This window comes from Heterocephalus glaber, unplaced genomic scaffold, assembly GCF_053883595.1.
Source record: "Heterocephalus glaber isolate CG9 unplaced genomic scaffold, H.glaber_assembly_v1.0 deba00001452, whole genome shotgun sequence".
NCBI lineage: Eukaryota > Metazoa > Chordata > Mammalia > Rodentia > Bathyergidae > Heterocephalus > Heterocephalus glaber.
The window spans coordinates 12,756,607-12,768,932 of NW_028258302.1; the positions used below are offsets into that span (position 1 = coordinate 12,756,607).

Genomic DNA, 12,326 nt, shown 5'->3' on the forward strand with positions numbered 1-12,326 from the left:
AACAGTCCCAAGACAGCAAAGAACTCCAGGATTTGCGAGACAGAAAGGGGCCGCAGCACTCAGCCAGGGGAGCCGACCTAAGATGATCCATTCTTCCTGGGCAGATGCTACGTAACTGTACACGGAGACTGCCCCTCAGAGCTCAGAAGCCCAGAGATCTCCCTATGCTTAGACCAGTCCCACCCCAGCTGTCCCCACCTTGGCAAGACTGCAGTTCCCTCCCTCAGCTGGGTACTTCCCCTTTTTTCCCTCTGCTCCTTGCCCAGTAGGTCTCTGCAGCCAGCACAGCCCTCAGCTCTGTGGAGCTCCATGACCTGGTGGTCACCTCCTCCTGTCTGCCCACTACTGAGCTCCATGGCACAGGGACAGAATGTGTCCGCTCCGAAGAGGGATGTGGATGTTTGGGGCCAATGACTTCAAAGTGCGTACCCGGTGCTAGGCACACGGGGTGGGGGGTGGTCCAGTGAGCCTCTGTAACTTTCCTGGGGACCCTAGTCACTGGATTCTACTATGCCTGAGGGTCCAGTCCTGGGAGGCCATGCTCTGTGTCTTTGGGGGCACACCTGGGGCCCCTCTGCACCCCGTACCCCTTGCTGTTCCTGCTATGTCTTCTCCCCCAGGGTGTGCGGCAGCTCTGCCTGGTCACCCTTCCTGATCAATCTCCTTTTTCTTCTCCCACTTAACAAACAGCTTCACTTAAAAAGCCATCTGGGAGGATGGATGGCACCGGGCACATTCTGCAGAATAAGTTTTCAGAGAAAATAGCAGGAAATAAAGGCACAGCACTTACGATTCCAATCTCATTAGGCCCCATAACTCTGACCTGTGGAGAACTGTATTTCTGTGTTGCTTGTTTCCTGTCTCCCCACCTCCCTCCACCCTGTCTTTCCAACATCCTGGGCTCTGTTACCACGTGTCATGGTGTCTCTAGGTGATTCCCCGCTCCCTCACCAGGACCAGCTGCAGCTGGGGCTTCCTGACCCCTTGCTCCTCTCCAGTGCAGGCACTGTCCCGCCTCAGTGGCCGCTTCCTCCACCTACAGGGGTCCTGCCTGGGTGAAGGCTTGCCTTCTGTGGGGTCTTCCAAGGCAGATTTGGGACCAAAGGGTGGCTCCCCGGAGAAGGACAGATGTGTGCAAAGTTGGGATGTCCGTTACCCGGGAGAGGTAATGAGTTCCCTGTCACTGGAAGAATGCACAGAGCATGGATGTTAGGGTTTAGATCTAAATTGCCCTCCAATATTCTCATATGTGTGCAAAGTGATTGGATGATGGGACACTATACTCATCAGTGGAAGAGTCCACTGATGAGCTCAATAGCTGACTTGCTATCAGGATGCAGGTCACTGTGGGGCAAGGGTGGGAGGGCTGGAAGAATCTGTCTCCTTCCCCGACTCCCCTTTCTCTGCTTCCCGACCACCATGATAAGACCTTCCCACCAGCTGAGTCCTCCAACAACTGCGCCAGACAAACCTCTCCCCCTTTAAAAGGTGGGTATTGGTTTCTTTGTCCCCACAATAAGAAAATGACTAAGGCAATGGCTAAGCACACAGCATGGAGGCCTTGCAGGAGGCGGAGCAGCAGCAAGGCTGAAGGTGTGGGCTTTGGAGGCTGTGAGATCTGGGTGGAGTCCTGGCCACACTGCCTGCCAGGGCTCTGACTGTCTGCAAACACTTGAGCCTCGGTTTCTTCATCTGGAAAATCAGGTGAAATGATAGGTCCTACTTCCCAAGGTTGTCATGGAGACAAAAGGACATAATGTGGGCAAAGCGCTGAGCACAGAGTACGTATTATCATAACCAGGAGGAGGGGGGCCAAGATTCTGACACTCAACCAATTTGAGATTCAAAATTTCTGTGATTTTAGAAACCTTGGTCTCAGATGCTATGATTCAATTATCGTAAGATTGTAAGACTTCATACGATTCTGAAGCTTTCCAATACTTTGATTTCATTCTTCTCATCTGAGGCTCCTTAGGAATCAAAGGCCGTGTGATTCTGAGAAGGCTCAATTTCCCTCCTCCCCAGCAGTGCCTGTCTTAGCCCGGGGCCGTCTGGTGCATCCTGAGCAATTCCTTCCCTCTTCCCTCTTCTTTATTCCCACCAGCCTGATGGCTTCTCTTGTCCCCTCTGCACAAATGCAGCCTTGCCTACCGCATGCTTTGCCCCCAGTACACCAGACCCTCAGGGTCCCAGTCCCAGAGCCTGCATTTCCATCTCACTCACCACCCATCTCCAATGTCCACATGTTGGAATCTTAGCCCACTTTGTAGGCCAAGGTCCAAAGTAGCACTTCCATGCTACATTTGACTCCATGGGAATCCATGCCCTGCTGCTCAAGGCTTAGGGTACACTGGCTTAGATGACTAGGAGGGCAATGAGCACCATCTGATTGCTTTGTACTCTTGGGGCAGAAAGTCCCACCCCTGTCCTCATGGCAATCCCAATTCTGGTGTCCTTCTGGGATGCTGCCACCTGCTCCCAAAGCTCTTCCCACCTCTCTGATCCACCTCCTCACCTCTGCTTTCTCTCCTTGTTCCATGCACACCGTGGTTGATGTGGCCTGAGTTGTGCCCCACCATCCATTTGCTGAACCCCTACCCGCACTGTGACGGCACTTGCAATGGGACTGCTGTGGTTTGCATGTTTGTGTCCCCTCTACACTTCAATCCTCACAGTGGTGGTATTAAGAGGTGGGGCATTTCAGAATATTATTACATCATGAGGGCTCCACCCTGTGAAGGGATTAGTGCCTTATAAAGAAACCAGGGAGATCTGTCCCTCAGAGGCAGAGCCCCTGCAGAAGGTGCTGCCATTAATGAACAGCACTTGCCAGACACCAGGTACCTGCTGCCCGCCCCCCCACTCCGCAGATTTCTAGCCTCCAGGACTCTGAAAAGTCAACCTTGCTCCTGCTCTCTGGTCTGTGGTTGGTGATGGCAGCCCAAGCTGCCCAGGTGGTGCCCAGTTAGCCCCATACCCTCCCGTCCCTGCAGAGCTCGTCCATACCCTCTGTCCTGTCCAGCATCTGCGTCCTGCCACCTCAGAGCCCCGCCTCCAGGCAGCCCTCTTCCTGAATTAGGACCCATGCCAAGGGACTGTGAGTGTAGGACACATGGTACTGACTGGGACAGGCTGTGTCTGCCTTCTGGACCTTTCCATGTGGGGCTCCGGCAGCCACTGTGTCCTCTGGTGGCCATGGCCTCCTTCCCCTGGTAGGTTCACAATGCAATCGGCATTGTCCCATCAGCCTGCTCACCTCCTTCTTGGCATTGCCTGGCAGCTGCTTATCTGTCAATCCTAACTCCTGAAAGCCCCTGGAGCCCTTCTTGTCTGCCTCAGACCCTAGTCACCCTGGTCCAGCAGTCTCACAGCCTCCTCCTGCCTCTGCAATCCACCCAACCTGTTCCCCCCAGTCCTGAGCACTGCGCCCCACTGAGCCCCAGCTTCGGGACCCCTGCTCCAACTCCAGGTGCCAACCAGAATCCCCTTCCTGATTACCCTGAGACCACTTCTGGGGCCCACATGGATCTCTTTCTGTGCCTTCTCCACCCTAGGCACTCAGCTGTGTGTGGGGAGGTGTAGAGGACAGAGCTCAGACCTGCAGGCTGCGGTGTCATCTATCCACCATGTGCAGCTGTGGGGTGGGGCTAAGCCAAAAGAGGGAGAGCAGGGAGGGCTCTCCCAGGCTGGGTCAGGGGTCAGGGGTCAGGGGTTGAGGGTCAAGGGCCAGGGCCAGGTTGCTCAACATGAGCAGCGTAAAGCAGAATGCTAAATGGTCTGAGAACTTGAGAGTCACAGATGCTTTCCAGGTCATTCTGAAAATGTGTCCATCCGGGTAGGAGAACAGAGCATGTGGCACTTAGCAGGTTTGAATGGTGACTTTCAGTATTTCACTGCTAGCTCGTGACCTCCTCTGTTTCTCATGCCCTGGCCTGCCTGTACAAATGCTGGACACATCTAGACAACCACCCCAGGCCTGGATGGAGGGATTGTTCCCAGAACAGGATGGGCATGGTGCTTCCTGCCTTGGTGGCTCCCCAGCCTGGGGATAGCTTCCTCCTCAGACTGAGGCCAGGAGCAGGCAAATGTCCACCACCCACCCTGCCTGCCCCAGGTGGCCGCCCAGCCTGGCTCATCTGGTAATCCAAGCAGCAGAGCACCAGGGAGTGGCCTGGTTCCATACCCTGCTGCCTCTGTGCCTTAACCCATCTGGTGCCCCAATATGGCCCAGTTCACAGGTCCCATGGGACCCTGGCAACAGTGGGGGAGGACGCTGCTCTAAGACCAGGTCTGCACCGCACAACTGGGGTTACTGTGGTCACCTGTGCTCCTCTCCCGAGAGAAGGGTCCTCCCAGTGGGTGTCCTGGCACTGGATATGGTAGCTGGCAGAGGCCTGGCTCCTCCCTGCTCACCCATTTCATTTCAGAGACTGACCTGGCTCAGTGGCCCCCCAGTTTGTCCTCTTGACCTCTCCAAGGGGCAGTGGCCCCTAAGAAGGTCTCATGGGGTCAGGCTTTAGAGGCAGTGGCCTGGGTTGGAATCCTGGTCCCAGGCTTGCACTCTGCACAAGCCTCTTCCTACCTCCAGCCTCAGTTTCCTCCTTTGTAAAGTGGGGTGGAGGGGGCCAACCTCCCAGGGTATGTGTGAGGCTTTGGTGGGCAGTAGGTGGCCCTGAAACATGTACAGTGTTGGAGGGGCAGAGACAGGCTCTGGGTCAGCCCAGCACCTCACTCAGTGGTCAGGGCCTCTGTCCCTGGCTCTGCTCCTCCTGGGTAACCTGGAACAGGGCCGTTTCCATCTGTGAATGGGACCAGGGACGCCATCTGTGTCTTCCCAGGATGCTGAGGAAGGCAGACCAGTGCAGCATTCAGCACCTAGTGGGGTGTTGGGCTATGTCTGAGGCCTAGATGCCCCCTGCCCCGAAACACACAAGCCTCGGCACCTGGAACAGCCAGGAAGCTGGCTTAGAGACGGCTGAGATAAATGCACATCTGTCCTCAGGCCTGCCACTCTCTGCCCTTGGTTATCTGCAGGAGGAAATCCACTGAGGCCACAGCCCAGGCCCTGCAGCAATCAGGCCAATCATCTATGCTGTCCTAGTGGTGGCTACCATGGCTGTGGCTCCCACAGTGTCCCAGGCCTGTGCTGGGCAGTACCCACGGAAGAGAAGCCCAGCACAGAGAGGACCCGAAATTCTCCCAACATTCACAGGAAGGGAAGAGGTGAGAGCACAACCCTTGGGGACAGGAGCCCGTGTTCTGTGCTCACAGCCTTGGCCTGGCCATGGCCCCCACCCCGTCTCTGCATCCTGGTCCTTGTGCCTGGGCACTTCTTGGAAGAGCGGTGGCAGAGGATGCAAATGAGAGCTGCTGACAGGGACACCTTTGTGTCGGACCAGAGGGTCTCTGAGAGCCACAAATAAAATGGGGTCCGCAGAGTCCTAAAGGGAGAGACTGGGCTCGAGTTTGGCAGGGCAAAGGGCAGGGGAGGATGGGCTATAGTCTGGGAGGGTGGTCTCTGCTACTTGGGGTTGGAGACCCCTCTGGAAGAACCTCCTGGTCTGAGAGACCTCACAGTAGCAGCAGGGGCATGGTCACAATCCAGCAACAGACCAGTGCTGCTTTCCTGGCAGCATGTGCCGCCCCCAGATCCTCCTGAGGGCCTGGTCCCCATGGTCTGCTTGTGGCCCGCTCCCCAGGATCCCTCCACAGCACAGGCTTTGGGAGTTTCTCCCTTTGGATGATTTGGAAGGCCACTCTGGCAGCTCTGGACAGACCTAACAGACCCTAGGTCGGTGTCTACCCACCACACCAGTCACAGCTCTGCTTTTGCGTCCCCTGCAGAGACGCCCATGGTCCACCATTCCTCAGTCCTACCTCAAGTGTGGCACCACTCTGTCACGTGCGGTGCACTTCCTGTTCCACAGCACATGGCCTTCTCTGGGACCCCGAGGTCCCAGGTCCCTCCAGTGCAGCCTGTCCAAACCCGAACTCCTCTGTTCCCCTCTAGCTGGCCCTGCCCTCCCTCCCAGCCCCCATTCAGCCACCCAGACCTATCCCCACACCCAGCTCCATGCAGTCCAGCCAAGCCAGCCCCCTGCACAGTCCACAGTCCCCACAGTCCACCCCTTTCTGCTTGTCCACTGCCCCGGCCCTGCTCAGGATCACTGGGTCTCACCAAGGGGCAGCACAGCTATCTCGCTGGCCTCCAGTCTCGGGCCTCCTTCAGGCTGGGCAGATTTTTTAAATTTTTTTTTATTTTTTTTGGTACCGAGGATCAAACTCAGATCCTTGTGCTTTCAAGGCAGGCAGCGGAACCACTGAGCTAAATCCCTGGCCCAATATTTCTAAGTCAGACCCTGGCCCTCCCCTCCCCTGAGGGTCAGTGCCCGACTGCTTGCCATGACGCTAAGGCCCATCCTTCCGTCATCCAAAAATAACTACTGTGTCATGATGACGGATGTACACCTCAGCGGTGCAGCAGTGACAAATGTGATAGATGCCATCTCCACACCCCCACCCCGTGCTCACATTCTAGTGCACAGAGACAGAGATAAACAGGGGAAGTATACATGTCAGGATAGACAGCAGCAAGGGTGGGCTTCAGGAAGGGCACTCATCGGGGGAGGAGCTCCAGGATGGAGAGCTTCCCAGGAGATCCTGAGCAGCAGCCTAAAACGGAATGAATTGTGAGGCTATTGGCAAGAACAGCCTAAGAAGAGGGAACAGCAAGTGCAAAGGCCCTGAGGTAACAAAGGACCTGCTGTATTTGAGATCCAGCCACTCTTTTCTCTCAGTTGGACCAGGCTCCTTGTTCTGGACAATTGCTGCCTTCCTTATTCTGTAGACTCAGCCTCAATTCTCCTTCCACTTCCTACCGCAAAACACCCCAGGATCTCCCTCCTGCTCCTCTGTGACCTGTGCTGATCCTTCTTTTGTGATGCTTTACTTAGGCAGCCAACTCCTACCGTATAAGTCCTACCTGAACATTCTGCACTCACAGAGAAGTGCATTCTCTATGTCCCCAGATATCTTCCCTGCATCTCCACTGTCATGCAGACCATGAATTTCCCAGCCACTACTGTTGTTCAAGCATGCTGGACACAATCTGCCTCAGGCCCTTTGTACATGCCATGTCCTCTCCTGGAAGCCTCTGACTTCCTCACTTCATTCCTCAGTGAGGTCCCCAGATCTTCATCCCTCTCTACCCCTTCCCACTTTCTTTCCTTCATGGCACATACCATGGTTTGACAGTAGGTTATACAGGTGCTTTCGGTGGATCATCCATCTCCCAACACACTGTGGGCTCCAAAGGGCAGTGATTTTATTTGCACTGTGCCCAGCTGTGGCCTCCCAAAGCTAGGACAAGTTCTGGTGCGTGGCAAGACACACATCTGTTGCATGAGAGCCAAATGACTGGTTGGTCACACTGTGTGGTAATAGCTTGTTTCTGCCTTAGCCCTTGCCCCCACCAACCACACTAGGGCTCAGCGGAGATAACATCTGACCCAGGCCGTCTGCTCCGTGCACCCAGCAAGAGTGCTAGCATGTGACACACGGCAGCGAGCTCCTGCGTGGGCGAGGGGATGATGGATGGATGGACTGGCTGTCTCTGAGAGCCTGGGGTTTAAAAATAAACCTGCGCTTCCTTTTCCTGGTGTCATTTGTAATTTCTCAGAAAAGCCCCTGGCAGAGAAGGGCTCCATCACTGGAGGGGATGTGCAGGTTTAGGAAGTGGAAGGCTGAGAAATAAACACAACAGATCCAATGGAACCAACCTGTGGATGGCGCCACTCCAGCTGGGAGGACAGCACAGGGGCCAGGGACAGGAAAGGTGCCGGGCAGCCTTGGGCAGGGACGGGGCCGGGGCCTCGGGTTGTGGCTGCAGGTGGCCCCTTCTGCATAGCTCTGGGTCTCCCCCTATCTGCTCAGGCCAACCCAGGAGTCAGGACAGTAGCAATGGCCAGGGTCCAGGCCTTGGCGGCCATGGCCACGGAAGAGCCAACAGTGGGCAAAGTGGAAAATGAGCAGAGCCACGAAGCTGCCACAGCCACCTCATCCTGTCCCCACCAGGGCCCAAGGTGCCTTCTCCAGGGGCCTCCCAGGCTTCCATCTCCACCAGAGGAGCACTGGATTCTCCCTCCTCTGACCCCTTCTCTGCCCTCTGCCCCCAGCACATGCTGCTGTCCATTGCTATCCCCACGCAGCATCACCAGCCAGGTTCTCCCCTTCTCTTTACTGGAACATCAGCTGCCTGCCTCCCCTTCTCTGCACACACCTCACCTCACCGCCCACCAGCCTCTCTCGCTCTCTGCCCTCCTCCACTTCACAGGATGGGAACAGCAGCTCTACCCACAGCTCCTCAGCCAGGCACCTAAGAGTAGTGTGGATGACTTGCTGATAACCTTCAATACTACGCAGGGCACTCACCCACTGGCTGAGGCAGAGGCATGGCTGCTGCCTCCTCCACTTCCCCATGGTCCTTCCTCACCCTGTGCCAGGGCCCTTCATGGGTCCTCCAGCCTGTCCTTCTCACCCCAGGACCTTTGCATCTGCCTCATCCTAGATCACTCCGCTCCCGTCTCCCACTCTCCAGGTAACTGATTTCTTTAGGGCTAACCCAGTGTCAGGTCCTAGGTGCTCTTTTTGAGGCAGTTCCCCTCATTTTCCTCCCGCCAGGTTTCCTGTGCACGGCGTCTGTGGCCCCATCCTGAGATTTATTTGCCTATGTGACTTTTCCTTGAAGCGCCATGTTCCATTCTTGACTCTGAGCCACTGCGGAGCAGGTACTTTGTTCACTGTGTTCCTGTCTCACCCTCATCCTGGCGCACACCTGTCATGTAACAGGTGCTCGGCAAGGACCTAGCGAATAGGTGGAACCCTACGAGTGGAGAAAGAGTAAACCTGAGCAGCCCATGCTCCCTGCAAAGGGGACAGAACAGCCGAGAGGGCTGCTGGCTGCTTTGTTGCAGGGGGATGGGCTTGTTTCTATTTTATTTACTTTATTTTTTATAACTCACACTGCTTAATCAGAGCTGGTAATTACAACTCGCATTTCTGGCTTGTGCTCTGTGACTCGGCCCCAAGGGCAGGAGCCATTTCACATTTGAGCGCATTAGTTCTGGGCTGCTCCCAGGGGAGCAGAGCGGGCTGCCTGTGAATTCTCAGCAAAGCTAATTAGATCAGGAAAGCAGCAGGCTCAGGGCAGTGGTGGGGCCAACTCCCTCCAGCAGGCAGGGAGGAGCCCTTGCAGGGAGGGTGGTGCCAGCCTCCTGACCACAGGGGGAAGCACAGGAGACCCCGCTCTGCCACCCTTGCCCTGAGTTGCTTAGGGGATCCTTGGATCCTCCCCTTTCTCATCTGTGAAAGGGGAAGGTGGTAACTTCCTGCCGGCAGTGAATGGCACCATGGTCAGTAAGGCCACAGATGATTAGAGGAAGACCCTCCTCCTCTTTTTCCTTCCCATGAAACTGTGCTGATCTAAGGCTTCTTCGCCAAATCTCCAGCAGTCACTCTGAGGGTCTCCTAGATGCAGGAAGGGGGCTCCTTTAGGGAAGAGGGTAGTCAAGGAAAATGTTTTTGAGAGAGTGACATGTGATCAGGGATATGGAGAAGCCAGGAGTGATGTACAGGAATGTTTGGAGAAGAGCCTTCTAGGCACAGGTAGCAGCTAGTGCAAAGGCCCAGGGGTGGGCTTGTATTTGCTGTGCTTGAAGGGCATGAAGAGCCTGGCTGGAGTGGGGCTGGGGTAGGGAGGGGTATAAAATGGGGGTGGGGGTGGGAAGGGGGTGGTGCCAACCCAGGAAGGGTGGACCTTAGCATCTGGGGGATGGGAGTCATCCACACCCAGGCCCAACCAGCCAGCCACTGCTAAAGTGTCCTGGCCTTGCAGAGTGGCTGGGAGAGAGGACAGAGGAATGCCCGCTGGGAGAAGGTTTCCAAGAGCAAGCTGAGCCTGCACTGCCCACTTGCCAGCCGAGGGGTCTTGGCCTCACAGTGATGGATCGAGGGGACCTGCCCAAGACCACCAGGCCAGAGCCCACCTCGCAGCCTGGCTCCTTTGGGGGCCACGGTGTATTCCACTAACCAGCAGCTCCCAGGAAAACAAAGCTTGGTCCCCAGAAGAGGGTCCCTGAGATCCAGGGGAGACACCCCCCCAAATCAACATAGGCAGCCCAGTCTGCTCTTCCCCACAAACTGGCTCTACAGATAGCTCCTCTATCCTTCTCCTCCTTCTCTTCCTCCTCTTCCTCCTCCTCCTTTTTTTCTTTCTCCCTCCCTCCTTCCATCTCTTCCTCCCTTGCTTTAATTTTTCACAAACCAGTAGTTAATTGTTTTATTAGTACAGGTTCCCAGCACATGACTACACTGATCGTGGGGAGTTGATACAGGTGCAGAACACATCTTAATTCTCTTCATCTCCTTTCTCTCCCTCCCTCCCCGCTCCTTTCATTTCTTGATCCCCTTCTCCTCCTCCTATCATCTACCTTTTAGTTTGCTCTTATTTATACTTTGGGCTTCTCATGTGAGAGAAACCATGCAATATTCAAGCTCATGTGTTTGATTTATTTCACTTAACATTATAGTCTCAAGGTGCATCCATTTTCCTACAAATGACTCAAGTTTATCTGTCTTTAAGGCACAGTAGAACAGTAGCTAATTTTTCTCTGTATTTGCCTGACGGTGTGGCATAGAGGGATGTTGTGAGGTGGTACTCAGCCTCAGGGGCCATCTGCTCTGGGATCTTACAGACAGAGATTGTCAGCCCCTAGAAGGTGGTGCTGGGCAGGGCCCAGATGCCCCTGCTCTGCCTGATGGAGGCAGGGAGCAGCGGGAGGAAGCATTCCTCCAGCAGAAGCTGTGTTCTGGGCACCGTGCCAGGACCTTGGGGCTCTTAAGGACCTAGGGAAATGCTTAAGGCCAGGAAAACAATTTATTTGGCATCAGAATAAAAAAGGAAAACCCTGAAGTTGAAATTGATAAATGTTTAATCCAATGTCTACAAAGTATAGCATTATCACATGGTCACCTTCCAACCTGAGTCAGCTCCCTCATACTTACATACAATTTGAATTTAATGTGGGCTGCTGGGCCTTTTTATTACCTCTGGTCTGATAGGAGAGAGGTTCTGGGAATGAGAGTGTCTATGCCTAGGTGAGGACTGGAGTGGGGACGAAGAAGATGGCACCAGCAGGACACAGGGCTGGAGGGATGGGAGGAAGGGGTTTCTACCAGAAGGAGGAGGGGCACCAAGGCCAAAGAGAGGAGCAGAGCATGCGCAGGCCTGGCGTGTCTGGAGCAGGGGCCTCCACTGCACCTGCCATACAAGGTGGGTGGCCAGGAGGAGAAGTGGCTATGCCCCGCTGGTCTTGCCCTCTTGACTCTCTCTGCAGCCTGCACCCTCCTCACGTCACTCATTACAGCCATTCCCTCCTGGTCTTCCTGAGCCCCCAGCCTCTGTGAGGGGCACTTCTGCTCACATGGCCCACCCCTGTTTTAGTCAGGATAAAGCACAGATGTAGAGAGGAGGGAGGAGAAAAAAATAATCCAGACTCCAAACTTGCTTCCTGGATCATTTTTAGAAGGAGTCCATTCTCTCTTACATGTTTCTCCCCTGCCCAGTGTTTTGGCTGAAACATCCCCAGTGTCCACCTGGAGGAGTTGCAGGGCAGCAAAGCCACTCCGAGGCCCGCACCCTTCCCCGCCAGCCAGAGACCCCCTCCAGGCTGCTGATGGAGCCTGAAACCCAGCCTCCCAGGGTGCTCAGAGGGAAACCCCCGTGCTTTCTGGAGCCAGACACCCAGCACGACACTTCCCACCTTCAGTGCCTCCACACAGGGCAGTGCTTGGTTCTGATTCCTCTTTTCCAGAATTGTCAAAGCTTGGGGTGGGGTGGGGCTGGAAGACAGGCCACCTTGGCTAGGCCCCAGGGCTCAGCTCTGGGTGAGGCAGCTCCCAATCGCTGATTCCTACTGATGCCCACCATCAGCCAATCGATGTTAGGTGACTTGTCACCTTCTCCCCCACCGTTTGAAGTTTTCTCCCAAAATACACATCGCCCCCGACCTCCGGAGAATTGGCTGGGTGGTCTTCTCTCCGGGAGGCAGAACGTGAAAGATTGGGAGATTAGGGGTGGAGAGGACAGTGGAAACAGAGAAAGCCCCCAATAAGCATTAGTAATGCTGATAATGATGATTAGAATTTGTATTATTGTTATTATTGTGTACTGTATCAGTACTGCCTATAGATACAGGTCTACCAGAAAGCCCCCAAGCCCTTCCCAGCCGGACCCTTGAATTCACTCTCAAACTCAAGCCCTCTCCCCT

General features: G+C 55.1%; 1 long non-coding RNA gene across 1 annotated transcript; it reads left to right on the forward strand.

Moving 5' to 3' along the window:
- The first annotated feature begins 2,774 nt into the window (after positions 1-2,774).
- Positions 2,775-7,694, forward strand: LOC110350378 (uncharacterized). Its single transcript, XR_002396922.2, has 3 exons — positions 2,775-2,840; positions 5,035-5,223; positions 7,460-7,694. It is a non-coding gene; the product is annotated as an uncharacterized LOC110350378 (long non-coding RNA).
- Positions 7,695-12,326: the final 4,632 nt, after the last annotated feature.